A 13430-nucleotide genomic window follows, 5' to 3' on the forward strand; every position below is an offset into this window, starting at 1 on the left:
GGAAGCACTAGAGAGAGCAATGCTGGGAGACGCAGCGCAGAGGATCATGCTGAATCAGAAGTCCCCTGTGACTTTGAGCACAATCAAAAGCCTGGGCCCTCCAGCACAACGAGGTGCTGACTCAGCTCTGGACACAACCACCCCAGCCCTTCCCTAACTCTGTCTCCTTGGAAGCACCTTCCCACATGAGGAGCTGGACAACAGCACAGGGCACCCAACAGCTCTACTTACCTTTGTGTAATAAGGTTAAATCACTGCCTCGTTAGAGCCCTCAAATTAAGTCACCACCTTGCTGGATCAATAGTATTTTCCATGATGCACTTGTGACATTAAGTCTGGGAGATAAATTGATGGTGGGAGGCTGGAGAGCTGCAGGGGAACTCCAGTTCCAGCACTGGGCAGGATCTGTTATCAGGGGAAAACCAGCAAATTTCCATGGAAAGCAGCAGCTGATGGCAGAGGCAGGAGGTGTGGTGGAGTGGGGACATGAGGACAGTGCCCATGTCTCCTGGCACCACTTGGTGCTGGACCCCATTTTAGACTTGCAGGGCTATTATAGGGAGAAGATCCTGGCCTGTGAGAAGCCCGTGGCAGCAATGTTCTCTTCCAGGTGTGTCTGCACTGGGAGCTTGGGCTAAAATGGGCTGTTCTGTCCTCCCCTTCCCTCTGAGCCAGGTCTGGGAGAGGAAAGGCCAAAGGAGCAGCTCCCATGGGGAATCACAGCTGTGTGTGGGTGCCTGGGGCTGCCTGATGCCATCCTGACCCCGCTGCACAGGAGATGCAGCCTTCCCACCCCAGCATCCACCATCACAGAGGCTCCCTGTCCCCACTGTCCGTGGGAACTGCCACCATGCCCTGGATGGGGTATGACCAAAGGGGTCCTCCAGCTGCCTTGAGCCCTCTGGAAAGGTGTTAACTGGTGTCTACCAGGTTGCTGTGGTTCAGCTGGGGACTAGATCCAAGCGAGGCATCCCTGTGGCTGAGTTTGCGGTGAGCTGTGGGGTGGTTTGGGATCTGGGGTGCCAGATCACTGTGCTCTGAGCTGCAGCCAGGCCAGAAAAAAGTGTGGCCAGAGGGAATCCTGGCAGTCCCAAATCCCAGCCCTGGGATGCTTGTGTTTCTGCCAGCTCCCCACGCAGGGAGGCTCAGAGTGGACATCTCTGCCCTTTCCAGTGGTGTGATGTGGACTAGAGACCACCCACCTCGTCCCCAGCCACCCACCCCGCTCCAGATGCCAGGGCTAAGGTCACTACTGCATCTCTCGCCCCCGCCTCCCTCACCCAGTGCCTTTCCCACCACCACTCAGCGCCCAGCGGTGTGGTGCTCAGCTGCAGCAGCAGGAAGGGGGTTGTAGCCCCTGCTGTCCACCCACCCCCCCCAGCTGCCCTGCCTGCTCCTCCTGGCCAGCTGAACAAGCACCCAGCGCAGGGGATCGTTGCTTCGTGGTCCTGGACCAGTCTGCTGGGTGGATTGGGTGGGTTTAACCCTTCCAGGCCAAGCCTGGCTCTGTTGGACATCTCTGTGCAAAATCAGAGCCTTCTGCAGAGGCAGCACTTCCCAGCCCCCTCACTGGGAGCAGGGGGGGCATTCAGAGGAGCAATCGTAGCCCTAAACCCATTCCTCAGCCCCACACCCTAACACCTCCTGCCCCCAGGGTGCCCACATCGCAGCCAAGCCAGAACTCCTGGGTGCTGGCTGTATTCCTCTTTCTAAACCTGTAGCAGCACAATTTATTCAAGATATTTGGCATGAAAAATAGGATTGTTCCTCCTAATCCCTCTCCAGGCATGCCCAGAGGTGACCTGCGGCTGTCACAGCCTCGTCGTTGGGCAGAGGTGGAGGACTGGGTATGGAGGCAGCAGGTTGCTGCCCACCCCAAGGCGTGAAGGGGATGAGTGGGTGCATCTGAATAAAATACAAAGGCAACAGGAGGAGGGCAAAGCTGATAAAAATGCCCAGAGCAGCTGTGGCAATGTGGGCAAGGAGGTGAGACTGCAATTGGCTGTCACTTATTTTGAGGCTTATCTTTGGCTTAAGAAACCTTGTTCTTTCTATCCCAAGAGCCCTCCTAGGAGCTGAAGCATTCCTGCAACCCAGCGTCTCTGATCTGCCTCCCACAGCGATGCAGGAGAAAGACCAGGGAGTGGGACAGGACCTGTTGCGAGGACCTTGGGCTGAAAAGGTCTGATTTACAGGTGAGAGGAAGGAAGACAATTTCATGTGTTTGTGGCTCATGCAGGGAGCAGTTCGTGAGCTCTGGGGAGCTCCTCTCTGGCCTGGAGAGCAGGGAGCGAGCGCACAGCTCACGTCGGTGCTGCCAGGGCAGCGGGACTGTCCCCGCCGAAGAGGCAGAGAGCTGAGCTCTTTGTTCATCCCTGCCCTGCTACGAAGCAAGAGAAAAACACTCCTGCTGAGCACAGCCAGAAATAACCCAGGCCGCCAGCAGCCAAAAAGCTTCCAAGGGGGAATATTAAAGTGCTGGGAATTTGGCCTCTCAGCCTGTGCTTTGGGCTCCTCTGCTGTTGTAATGTCCCAGGCAGGAGAAGGCAGACACCGAATGCAGTCCTGCTCCTGATGGCCAGGAACCAGCACCTCAACAGGGAACAGTTCACTCCCGGGTCACCCCAAGACCCACCCAGCTCCTGTTTTCATCCCAGTCTTCTCCAGCACCATCATCGTCACAGCTCCTTCACCAGATGCTGGTGATGGACAGCACTTCCCCTGTGAGATGTGCTTCAGGGGTTGTGATGCCCCAGCACCCCTCGGGATCCTCCGCTTTGCTGCATCGCTGGCTTGGATGCCCCTGAGATGAGGCCACCTTGCAGGGCCAGAGCTTGGGTGTCTGTAAGGGGAACTTAATGAGGAAGAATGAGCTTGAGTGGTCCCATTGCCCATGGGAGAGAGGATTTGGGGGCAGTTGAAAACAGGCCTTCTCTGTCTCTGGAAAGGATGGCAGATTCCTGCACTATCCAGATGGGATTTGAGTTGCACCGTGAAGAAAATGATCTCCCTGTGGCACATGTCAGAGGCTGCAGGGAAGATAAATGTTGCTTCGTTTCTCTGGTGCTGCTGTGTGTTCACCCACAGGGATCTCCTGGCCAGCTTCTCTGTATGTCAGCATCTTATCACCACCCCAGAGCAAGGGCATTGCGTAGCAGATGCTCCATGGAGGAGGAGACACCTTGTCATGCAGCAACAGCTCTGCTGCAGCTCCTGGGGTGGCTCAAGGCTGCTCCATCCCTTTGCTCACGGATGTAGCCCAGCACACTGCTCGGCGTCCAGCAACCACGGGCAGGCTGCAGCCTTTGGAAACCTCCCGTGCCCCTGCACATCCCAAATGGCCCCTCTGGTGCAGGACACCAAGATGGAATGAACCGAGTGGTCTGGGCACATGCAGGAGGTCACTGAAGACACACTGGCTTTGCAAAACAGATCCCGTGTTGGATACAGGATCATCTATTTATTTTAAGTTTTATATGGGGCATTTTCCCTTGCCAGGAGCTGGAGAATAGAGGACCCGGGTACCATCTGCCCAGGGGACTGGTGAATCATCCTATTTTCCAGTTAACAGCACTTGTTTGCTTTGGGAGATCTCCAAGTTAAGGGGGAAGAAAAAGAAAACCCAACCCATGGATCTTTTCCCACACAATAAGAAAAATGCTTTTTCTTTTCTTTTTTTTTTCTTTTTTTTTTTCCTTTTTTTTTTTTACAAAAGCCAGTGTCAACTCTGCTTTTACTTAGCAGTGGGCTGGATAAAAATAGACAGTGAAGTCATGACGCCTTCAGAAGAAGAACCAGGTATGGCCTGGGGAGAGGGGGTGAGTGAAGTCAGGCTTGGAGGAGAGGGACAACATGCCAGCACGATGGAGGCAGGCAGAGTTTTTGTCCCAGGACTGTGCTGGGACAAGGAGAGCTGCTTACCCTGGTGCCTTGTGATTTCCCTGGCACGCTGCTGGGAGGCAGGAGGCTTTTTGGTGGGTGCACCAGAGTTTGGGCTGCTGCTCATGTGATGCAGATGGGGCTGTGGCCCAGCAAACACCAGGAGCTCTTTGCAAAGCCGAGAGCTTGGGGCAGGCTGGAAAGCAATGGCAGCAGCAGGGAAGGGAAGCCAAGGGGTTGTGCTCTTGCTTTCTCCAGGACCATATTGCTGCAGCCTTCTCTCTTAGGTTCCTGCTCAGATCTGGCTTTTTTTCCTGTTTTATCCCCGTGCCAGGCTTTGAGCACGCTGGGCTGTTTGGATGGACTGTGCATGTGAGGGACTGATGTCTCCTGCTCAGAGCAGGGGCCCTGGAAGCCACTTGGCAACCTGGAGCATGAGGAGGTGCGGCTGATGCCCACATCTCCATTCTGCTGGTAGGAGGCTCCTGCAGCAAAGCCTTCATGGGGCTTTTTGTGTAGGGTTGGGGCATGTCCTGCATTCGGCCAGGCTGCTGGTGAAGATCCTCTGGAGTAGAGTCTTTGCAGTATTTCTGCATCACAGGAGAAATCAAGGATCTGAGGGCAACTTTACAGCCCCTCAAGGCAATGTGAAAGCTGAGCAGGTACTGGTGTATCCCCCCCTGCAGGGCTGGCTTGTGTCAGGTGTGTCATGGGTGAGATGACCCTAAATTGCTGGTCCTCCCCCAGCCCTCATTGCAATGGGACTCTGTGGTGTCCCCTCGGTCACCACACAGCTCTGGCTCTGTCCTGCCAAAGCCACAGCTACTGCGACTTCATACCCTTGTGACCAAACACCGACTTCGGTCACAACTGAAATGAGTTTGGAGGGCCTCAGCATGCTTTTCCATGGGTATTTCTTTACATGGTTGGAAACACCTCGGTAACTGCAAGGAGGTGCCAATTTTGTGTAGTAAAAGGATGCTGCACAGCAGGAGTGATGTGCCCTGCCAGAACAGGGGGGGAGACAGAGCTTCAGACTTTCAGCATATGAGGTGAGAGATTTTTTGCCTTTCCACTTAAGCAAATAAAAACTTCCAAGGAAAAAATATTGCCTGTGGAAACTTTAGCCTCGCCCACAAGGAAGGAACCTTTTATCAACAAGAAGATTCACATGGTGGGGAAAAACCATGTCCTTTTCTGCTCAGCACCAAATGCTTCTACCCGCTCCCGGACGCTGAGCCGCAGTTTCTCTGCAGCAGGAGACTGGAGAGGTTCGAGGGGAATATCTGCATTTCTCCCCGATCAGTCACTGGAACAAGCATTATCACTGGAACAACGGGCTCAGCCTGGCCCGCCTTGCCAGAGTGGCTCCGCTGCAGCGCTCCCGGATTTATTTTTGTCCGGGCTTGGAGCGGGTTGCGGAGATCAGGTGATGGTGCCTGAGGAGCGCTTGGCATGGCCTGTCCTGCCGCTGTGTGTGCACGTCTGTGGGAGTAACGAGCAGACAGGGATGATGGAGCGGGGCTCGGCAGGCGGAGTGGCTGCGTTTGTGTTGCTGGATCCTCTGCTCTTGGCTCAGCCCATGCTGGTGACCAGCTCCTGGGAGAAGGGATGCTCTCTCACAGTGCGGGGACCACTGGTGCTCCCATTTGACCTGGCTTATAGCTTTGCAGTGCAGTCTGGGGAATCAAAACCAGCGACTGTGCTTTGGCACTGGTATTAGGACCTGGAAATTAGTTTCTGATGGAATCGAGCCATGCGCTTTAAGGGAGGTGACCAAGGAAACACACAAAAGACTGTGGCAGAGTCCTTTCCCAAGGACCAGTGCTATGTCTCCAGCTCTGAGCTTGCCTCCTTTCTATATGGTTTCCATACTGCGTTGTGCTTGAACAGTGGCCGAGAACCCAGTTCATTCCCAGTGCCCCCATGGTGTCCCAGAAGAGCAGTCAGCCTGGCTGATGTGGCTGAGGTAACCTTTGAGATGGCTAGTTTGGCAAGGTAGCCAAATCTCAGCAGTCTTGGCCACAACAATAAGTCCTGGGGGTCCCTGGGACACATCAAATCTGAGCTTCTCAGTGGCTCCAGAATGTACCATGATGCAGGGGCCTGGAGCACAAGCTGGGTTTATGGTCCTGCTCAGGCTGGGGGATGCTGGGCTTGGGTATTTCCCCTTTGCTCTCTCTCGGTGCCATGGGCATACGGTACATTCCCAGTGTGCGGTGGTCAGCTGTGCCGTGCAGACCGGGCTAGCATCCAAGCCATGCAGAGCTGAACCTCCCAACCTTTGCTATACATCATCCCATAATCCAGGTCACACCAGTGCTGGATTGCGATGTGTTCAAAGCCTGGATCAGAGCCATCTGTAGGGTGAACCAGTCCCAGCCTGGTCATGGTCCTGACCAGGGAGTTTTCGATCCTACTTCCCCCTGACCCCCAAATATCTTCTTCCAAAAGGACCCAGTGAAGCAGCTCCAGCAAGGAGCCAACCTCAGGCTGCGGCATCTGCAATGCTCTAAGTCAAAACATGCCCCAGCAGTACAGCTTGGGCTTAGGTCTCCAGAAGCGATGTGAAGGTACCTGCAGGGGTTCAGGGACACATGCCAGCATCCATGGACACAGGGACACCTTGCACAGAGGAAACCATCCTGGCTCCATCCCCAGCCCCTTCTCAGAGGCAACTGTGGCCACTGCTGGCAGGTTCACCCCCTGCTTTCTCCATCAGCTGGAAACAATCTGCATCACTGGAGGCTTTTATTTCCCAGGCGGCTGTGAAGAGAGAGTAGCCTGGAGTTAATCAAAGATTGGGGTGTGCACAGGAGCAGCCATGGCTGGAGAAAGCTCACAGGCTTCTGCGCTGGAGTGGGGTCAGAGCTGCACCGGGGTCTGGGAAGACGGGGTATGGGGAGGGCCGGGGGTTTGTTCAGTGAGTGGCACCATGGGGACATGAGGAACGAGACCTTAATTTTTCAGTTGTGGGCAGAGGAGAGGGACCAGGGTGCTGTGCCCACAGTTGGGGGTCCAGGCAGTGCTAAAGGCATGTGTAGCATCACTTGATGTGCATGAGTGGCCCAGAGCCCTGTCCTGTGACTCGATGCATGGGTGCAGGCTGACCTCAAAGGGAGCCCAGTGCTTTGTGGCAGAGGCTGGGGCTCACCCTGAGCCCAGGACTATTCAAGCTGCGGTCTGTGAGCAGCACACTGTGAACGTCACCCTCTGTGGGTCAGGCCATCCTGCAAAGAATCCCCTTTTATATAAATCCCAGCACATGATGTGAGAGTGGAAGGAGCCTACCCTGCCCCAGCAGGTCATTTCAGGCTTGGCTGAGCTTCTTTCCTCTTGAGGGGATGCTTGCCAGCATCTCGGAAATGGCACCGGTGGGATGTGCAGCCCAGGCACAGCACTGTCGGTCAAGGACCTGCTCTATGCCGCTCAGAGCAGTAAATCCCTCTTGCAGCAGGAGGATGAGGATGGACAGCGTGGGAGCAGCTCCCTCTGCCAGCCCAGCACTGTCCTCGCTGAGCAGGAGGCAGCGGTACCCGCTCCCACATCAGGAACTCTTGACTGAGTTCTCATGTGCAGCAGGGACACGGTGACAATCCCGGCCTCGCCTGCTGCTCCCTGTGGTTTCTGTGGCTTGTTGTCATGTGTACAACAGATGATTTATGTTGATGCTGGGTCTCCAGGGTACGCTTTATGGCTTGTGGCATATGGAAATCTATGGACCCCTCTGGCAACAGTTGCGTTGAGTCTAACACAGCTCCAAGGCACTGACCCTGCTGGTGCCTCCCAGCTGCGATTCCCTGGATCACGGTGTTTGGATATCTCTGATGTTGAGATCCAAGAGCTTGTGTTCATCCACAGGACTGGAAGCACCCAGTGGAAGGGGTGCAGGCACAAAGTACCATCCTCTTCTGCACACTCGGCGTAACCCTTACATCTCTGTGTGGAGGAGGGACACAAACACGCACACAGACGCAAAATTGTGGATATCACCCCATCAGTCTTCCTGCGGGGAAGATTACCAGGCTGCTCTGCTGAGTGAAATTCTGTGGACATTTAGCCCACAGGAGCTGGCTGAGTTGCATGTGAGGTGTATCCAGGTAGGAATCGTACCAGGGGTCCGACACACACCCCAGTTGCTAGACGGTCATGGTCGAGGCAGCGCATCTTTCTGGGCTAATTAGGGAAAGCATCAGAGACCTTGTAGCTTAACAGTGTGAAGCAGCCAAGGCTGACAGGCCAGGGCTTCTCCTCTCACTCTGCTCATGTTCCACTAATTGCAGCTCTCCCTAATTAAAAGTCCGTGATGTGGCTTTGATGGCTGCAAGCCAGGTCCCCCAGGTGAGCCCTGGGGCAGATACTTCGCAGCAGGGAGGGATAGGATCATTCCTGGAGCCAGTACTGAGCCACGGTCAGGTGCTGCAGAGGAGCCGAGCAGCCAGGAACATCCTCAAGAGGAGGAACAAAATCAGAGGCAGCCTTGCCAGGGACACGGGGCAGCCAGGGGATACCATGGTCCCCGAGTTGTTCTGCTGAGCTGGAGTGAAATGGTCTGTGCCAGCTGCCAAGCCGCTTTCCAGGTGGCAGTGGTGCCTCTGCAAACCACAGGGCTCTGGGAGCTGGGGCTCTGCGGTGGAGGGAGCAAACCCCACACCAGACTCCACCACTCCCAGGGGAAAAGCAGGGCCAGCTCGCTGCCAGGCACTTGAAATAAGACAAAGTAAAAGCTGGGTGATCTTTAAAAGCACAGTTTCCTGTTATCTTGCTGGTTGCTGATCTAACAGCTCTTTCTCCTTCTTTATTTCCATACGAGGACAACTCAGTTTTGGTTCAGGTGTGTCTTCCCATTGGATAATAATCTCTCCAAGCAAACTCATCCTGAGCAAAGCCAGGAGGAGCACCCAGATGCCAGCACGAATGTCTTATGTAAGTGACTCCGGGGCAATTTCATTAACAAGTGCTTGTGCTCGTACTGCATTGATACAAACTCACAGGCAAGAGTGAATTTTCACCCCAGACACATCTCCAACCCGAGCACGTGTCCTGCTCTCTCAGGCTCGGGCAAATAACATGTCTTAGCCTTTGTCATACCCTTACCTGTCCTGCTTTGAAATCCGTGGGCCAAAGGGATGTTTATGTGTCAGGAAAGTATCAGTCAGGGGCATGATGGGTGATGCTTTTGTCACCTGGAGAAGCCAGAGATGGGAATAGAGACATCAGCTTCTATCACCTTGGAAGCTGCTAGAGTGAGGTCCTGGGAGTGGGATGGTGGTTTGGGAGAGGGTGAACTGCACGGCAGCTGCTTCAGGGGGACGGTACAGGGAGGGTCTAGAAGAGGCAGGACAGGCTGGTCTCTCTGCTGGACACCGACATCTTCCAGGTATCGGTGAGCAGACTTTGGAGAGTGGCTCGAAGCCTTCAGCGTGGTGCATGTCCATGGGGAAATGGGGAGTATCATGCACAGCTCCTCTCCCTGGCCCACAGCCGGGGAGGGCTTGCAGATGGAAAGCTCGTGGCTCAGGCTGGCTGCTAATAATACCTCTGGGAGAAGGTCAGGTGGGCAGCAGCAAGGACAGCTCCTGTTACAGACTGTCACACATCACCCGTGGCTGCCAGAGCCTCCAGAAAAGTTTTTGGGATGTCTTGGAGGAGGGCTGGTACTGCAGCCCCTTCTCCATCAGCAGGTTTCCCAGGGGAGGCAATGGCAGGTGGCCACGAGCGGTTATCCCCACTATAGCATGCAGCAATGCAATAAACCCAGCACCAGTCCCTGCACCGCACCCTCCGTGTTACTGCATCGTGCCCTGCTTCCCGGTGCCAGCAGAGCCTGGCTGCTGCCGGGCAGGCCACCGTGCCGTCCCACCACAGCCGATGTCCCAGCAGAGAGGCTTTTTCTTGCCGAAAAGCTGCTTAGCAGCTTATGGAAACAATAAAAGTAGTATTATCTTCAATGGCGAGGCAGATGGTTTGGATGATTGGTTTGACTTTTAAGCTGGATTTCAGCTACGGATATTCTGATTTTTAACAATTTTTGGCTGGTCAGACTCTGGCAGCGTAATCCCCAGATTCACGCTCCCCATAAATCCCAGTCCTCTCTGTGCCAAGGGATGTGGGATGGAGACCTGAGGCGGGGCGGGGAGGGGGGGGGGGGGGGGCGCTTGCAGAGACCTGTATGGGAGGGGGCACCCAGACACCCACCGCTGGGCTGGCAACCACCCGACACTGCTGCCACAACCATGGCCACTGTTAGCCCTCCTTGTGCTGACTGTCACCACTGCCACCGCCACCTCGCCACCCCGACCTTGCAGGGACGATACCCCTCTCTGCTCCCAGCCAGCGTGGGCGGCAGCACTCTGCAAATCCATCGCTGGCAGGAGCCCAGGCCCAAGCTTCTTCCCCCCACCTCCCCGCCCCCAACATTGTCTTTTTCAAAGGGATTTATTTAGTCTTTCTCCTAATTATCAGGAGCTGCGGACTTCCCCCTACCATCTGAGTGCTGTTAGCAGCCCGCAGCGCTCCTCCTGCCGGCACCGACTGCCTGTTCTTGCCATCGCCCCCACAGCCAGCATCACTAGGGCGATGCCGTATGGAGCGCTCGGCGGAGAAGGTCTCGCTGGCCGGGCCATGGCCGGTGACCTTCTCCATCCCTCCTGCAGCAGGGTTCCTCTGCCATCCAGGAACCTTCAGGGGCGCAGGGACCTGCCTTGCTCCAGGGCTTGCCAACAGCCTCCGAGGCTCCTTGGGGTTGCCCCCGTACCCGCGTGCTTGGCCTGATGCAAGGCACAGAAGGGGCTTGGGGATGAAATCCAGGTTCAGCCCCCTTGGGTTGGGGCAGGCTCCTCGGGAGGGCAGCTCCAGCCAAATAAAAGCCATCTTGGGGGTTCATGGATAACTGTGGTGCTGAGGGACGTGCAGCACCCACCCAGGCATGGAGCAGGGTCTCAAGTTATTAATTACCTGGCCCAACCCCCCCAGTTGCCCCACCTGAGAAAAGCCATCACACCCAGCACATCCTTCATATTAGAATCAGTTTTATTTAGCAAATCTCCAGAGCATTAAAATAAAACTCCCATAAAACAAGGGTCATCTTTGTGTTTACATTGAATTCGTAAACTGAGCAAAAGAGGAAGACTTCTACAGAGGTCAAAGGTCAACCAAAACATCCCTTTAAGAGAAATAACATCGATTTTCTGTTCCAATCGCCGCACTGGTTGGCAGTCACCAGCAAAGCAGAGGGTGCGGGAGGGAGGGAGCGATGGGGGTGAAGGATGTGGGGAGGCTCTGTGCTGCCCGGTTCAGTCCTGCAGCCAGGCAAACTCGCTTTCCGGCTGCACCCAGGTCATGAAACACCGGGGGGGCTGGCAGGGGCGAAGTGTTTTAGGGAGCTGGGGTGGTTTGGGGGCTACCTGTGAGAGGCAGCACAGAGGCTGCAGGAAGGTGAACCTGGAAAGGGCGAGCTGTGGCTGAGTGCCGGTGGTACCCGATGGTTACTGGTGGGAGGATGCAGCTGCCAGCAGCGGGACGCGAAGCTGTTTCTCCGTGGCCACACACCACGGCAAGCCCTGCGGCTGCGGTGGCTGCGAGCTGGGTGCCCGATCCCTGGCAGCCTTTCCCCTGCCAGCTCCTGCGGGGCCTGGCAAAGCACTGTCAGAGCTGCCAGGCTTATCTTTAGCTCTGTTCCCTCCCTCGCCCCCGCGCCCACCTCCTCGCCGCGCACCGCGTCCCCGGCCCCCACCAAAACATGCTGTTATATAAGCACTTGCAGCAACCATCTGGGGCTGAGTCAGCCACGAACCCAAACGGACAGCAAGCCCACCAGGCGGGGATGCCAGCCCCCACATAACAGGCTTTTGGGGTTACCCCCTGCCAATGCCATTCCTGGGTGCCCGGCACACCTGCCCACACCCTGCGTGGGTGCTGCAGCCGGTCAACCCAGAGCCTGGAAGGGGACAGCGAGAAACACCCCAGCCTGGGGGACAGGCGAGATGCTTGGGGTCATCAGGTGGTGCTGGCAAAGAGTGGAAGGCTTAATTACACACTAATGAGGTATTGCCAGAATAAATGTGCCAGCTGCAGGGGAAGAGGTGGCAAAGCATCCACTGGCTGGGGAAGGGGTGTTGGTCTGCCAGTTCAGACATGTCTCCTCTTCCCTCTCCATCCTGATATCCCACTGGAAACCCTTCTGTGCCTCTTCCCTTAAAGCAGCGCCACCAGTTTGACTCTAAATTTGTTCACCTGAGGTTTTTCCCCAAAGCCCAGGGTCAGGATGGGGGTTTCCTTCGCCTCCTTTAAATCACTGGTTTTCTCCAGGAGCAGCATCGTGGCGAGCATTTGCGACCTGAACTTTGCAGTGTTGTGCTGATTCATGACGGCTTGTCACCAAAACTGCCTAAAACTGACAGAAAAAGGGATGCTGACTCATGTGTTTGCCTTCCCCGAGCTGGGAGAAATGTGAAAGGTGAACAAAGTACTTAACGGGTGATAATTACATTCAGCGCTGAAAAATTCAATCCATATTAATAAGCCAGCATGTTAGTACTAATAGAGGCATCTTACAATTAAAAAAAAAAAAAAAAGTATTTAAGGTTTTTAACCTTAACAGTGACCTTTTAACAACAAGTGTAAGGAAACCCCTAATTTTGTCCCACTCACACTTACAAATCTGTGTTAAGGAGAAACTCTAGCTGCTGCCTTCCCAGTCTCCTGCAGGGTGCTGGGGGCTGGTTCCCTGGCAGTATCCCGTTATACAGCAGCATGAAACTGGGCGTGGGATGGGCTGGGATGTGGCACGAGGAGCCAGAGAGCTGGCACCTCAGTGGGAGAGCTTTTCACGTTGCCACTCAGGGCAGGTGGGGGGGAGAAAGGAATCAGAGAGGGTCCACCTTAATGCAGGATGAAAAAGCAAATTGCCAGCAGGAGAGTAGAGATGCTGCTTCGTTACTATGGTTACCCCTGGAGACAACTGAGCATCCCTGGGTATCACCCTGCGGTGCCTGAGCTGCTCCCGGCCACCCGGAATGGCACTGGGGCAATTCAGGTGGGCAAGGGGACAAATTCAGAGGGGTTTGTAGGGTCTGAGCTTCTCGAAGCAGCCAGGAGAGAGGATGCATCCAGGCTGGATGGAGGAGCAGCATCTGCAGTGGGGCTGGAGCAGAGTTCCTGCCTCCACCCCTCTGAGATGTGGTGCCTCGCCTTAGCACAGCTGGGGAGGATTTATTAGGAAACGTCGGGGATTTGGTTTGGATGTTTTCTGCCTGGCACCGACCCGCACCCGTTCAGGAGTCAGACCAACGCGGTGCCCTACTGGCCTGGCACCACATTTGGCCTGAGAGGCACGGCAAGCCCTGCCCCGGGGCACACAGCCGGGACAGGCAGCACAGCATGCGTGCCCACGCCGGCTTTGTCCTGGTGGGAATCCAGAGCTTACAGCCCCTCTGCCTGCTCTTTGCCTGCTCCAGAGGGAATGGTCCACCCAAATTTCGGTGGTGGTGGTGTGTTTGAGCCAAACCCATCCGAGCTGATGAAAAGACACCCTGCTTTTGGGGTGGGGA

The 13430-nt window shown here is 55.5% G+C and overlaps 1 long non-coding RNA gene across 1 annotated transcript in view; it reads left to right on the top strand.

Annotated features, from left to right (window-relative positions):
* LOC121087060 overlaps window positions 1–10959 on the top strand; it is a 51363-nt gene extending 40404 nt beyond the window's left edge. Inside the window, exons 8-10 of the long non-coding RNA XR_005827508.1 lie at window positions 2062–2195; window positions 8693–8805; window positions 10345–10959. This is a non-coding gene — a long non-coding RNA (uncharacterized LOC121087060). The remainder of the gene's footprint in view (window positions 1–2061; window positions 2196–8692; window positions 8806–10344) is intronic.
* The last annotated feature ends 2471 nt before the right edge of the window (window positions 10960–13430 follow it).

This window comes from Falco naumanni, chromosome 4 (assembly GCF_017639655.2).
Source record: "Falco naumanni isolate bFalNau1 chromosome 4, bFalNau1.pat, whole genome shotgun sequence".
Taxonomy (NCBI): domain Eukaryota; kingdom Metazoa; phylum Chordata; class Aves; order Falconiformes; family Falconidae; genus Falco; species Falco naumanni.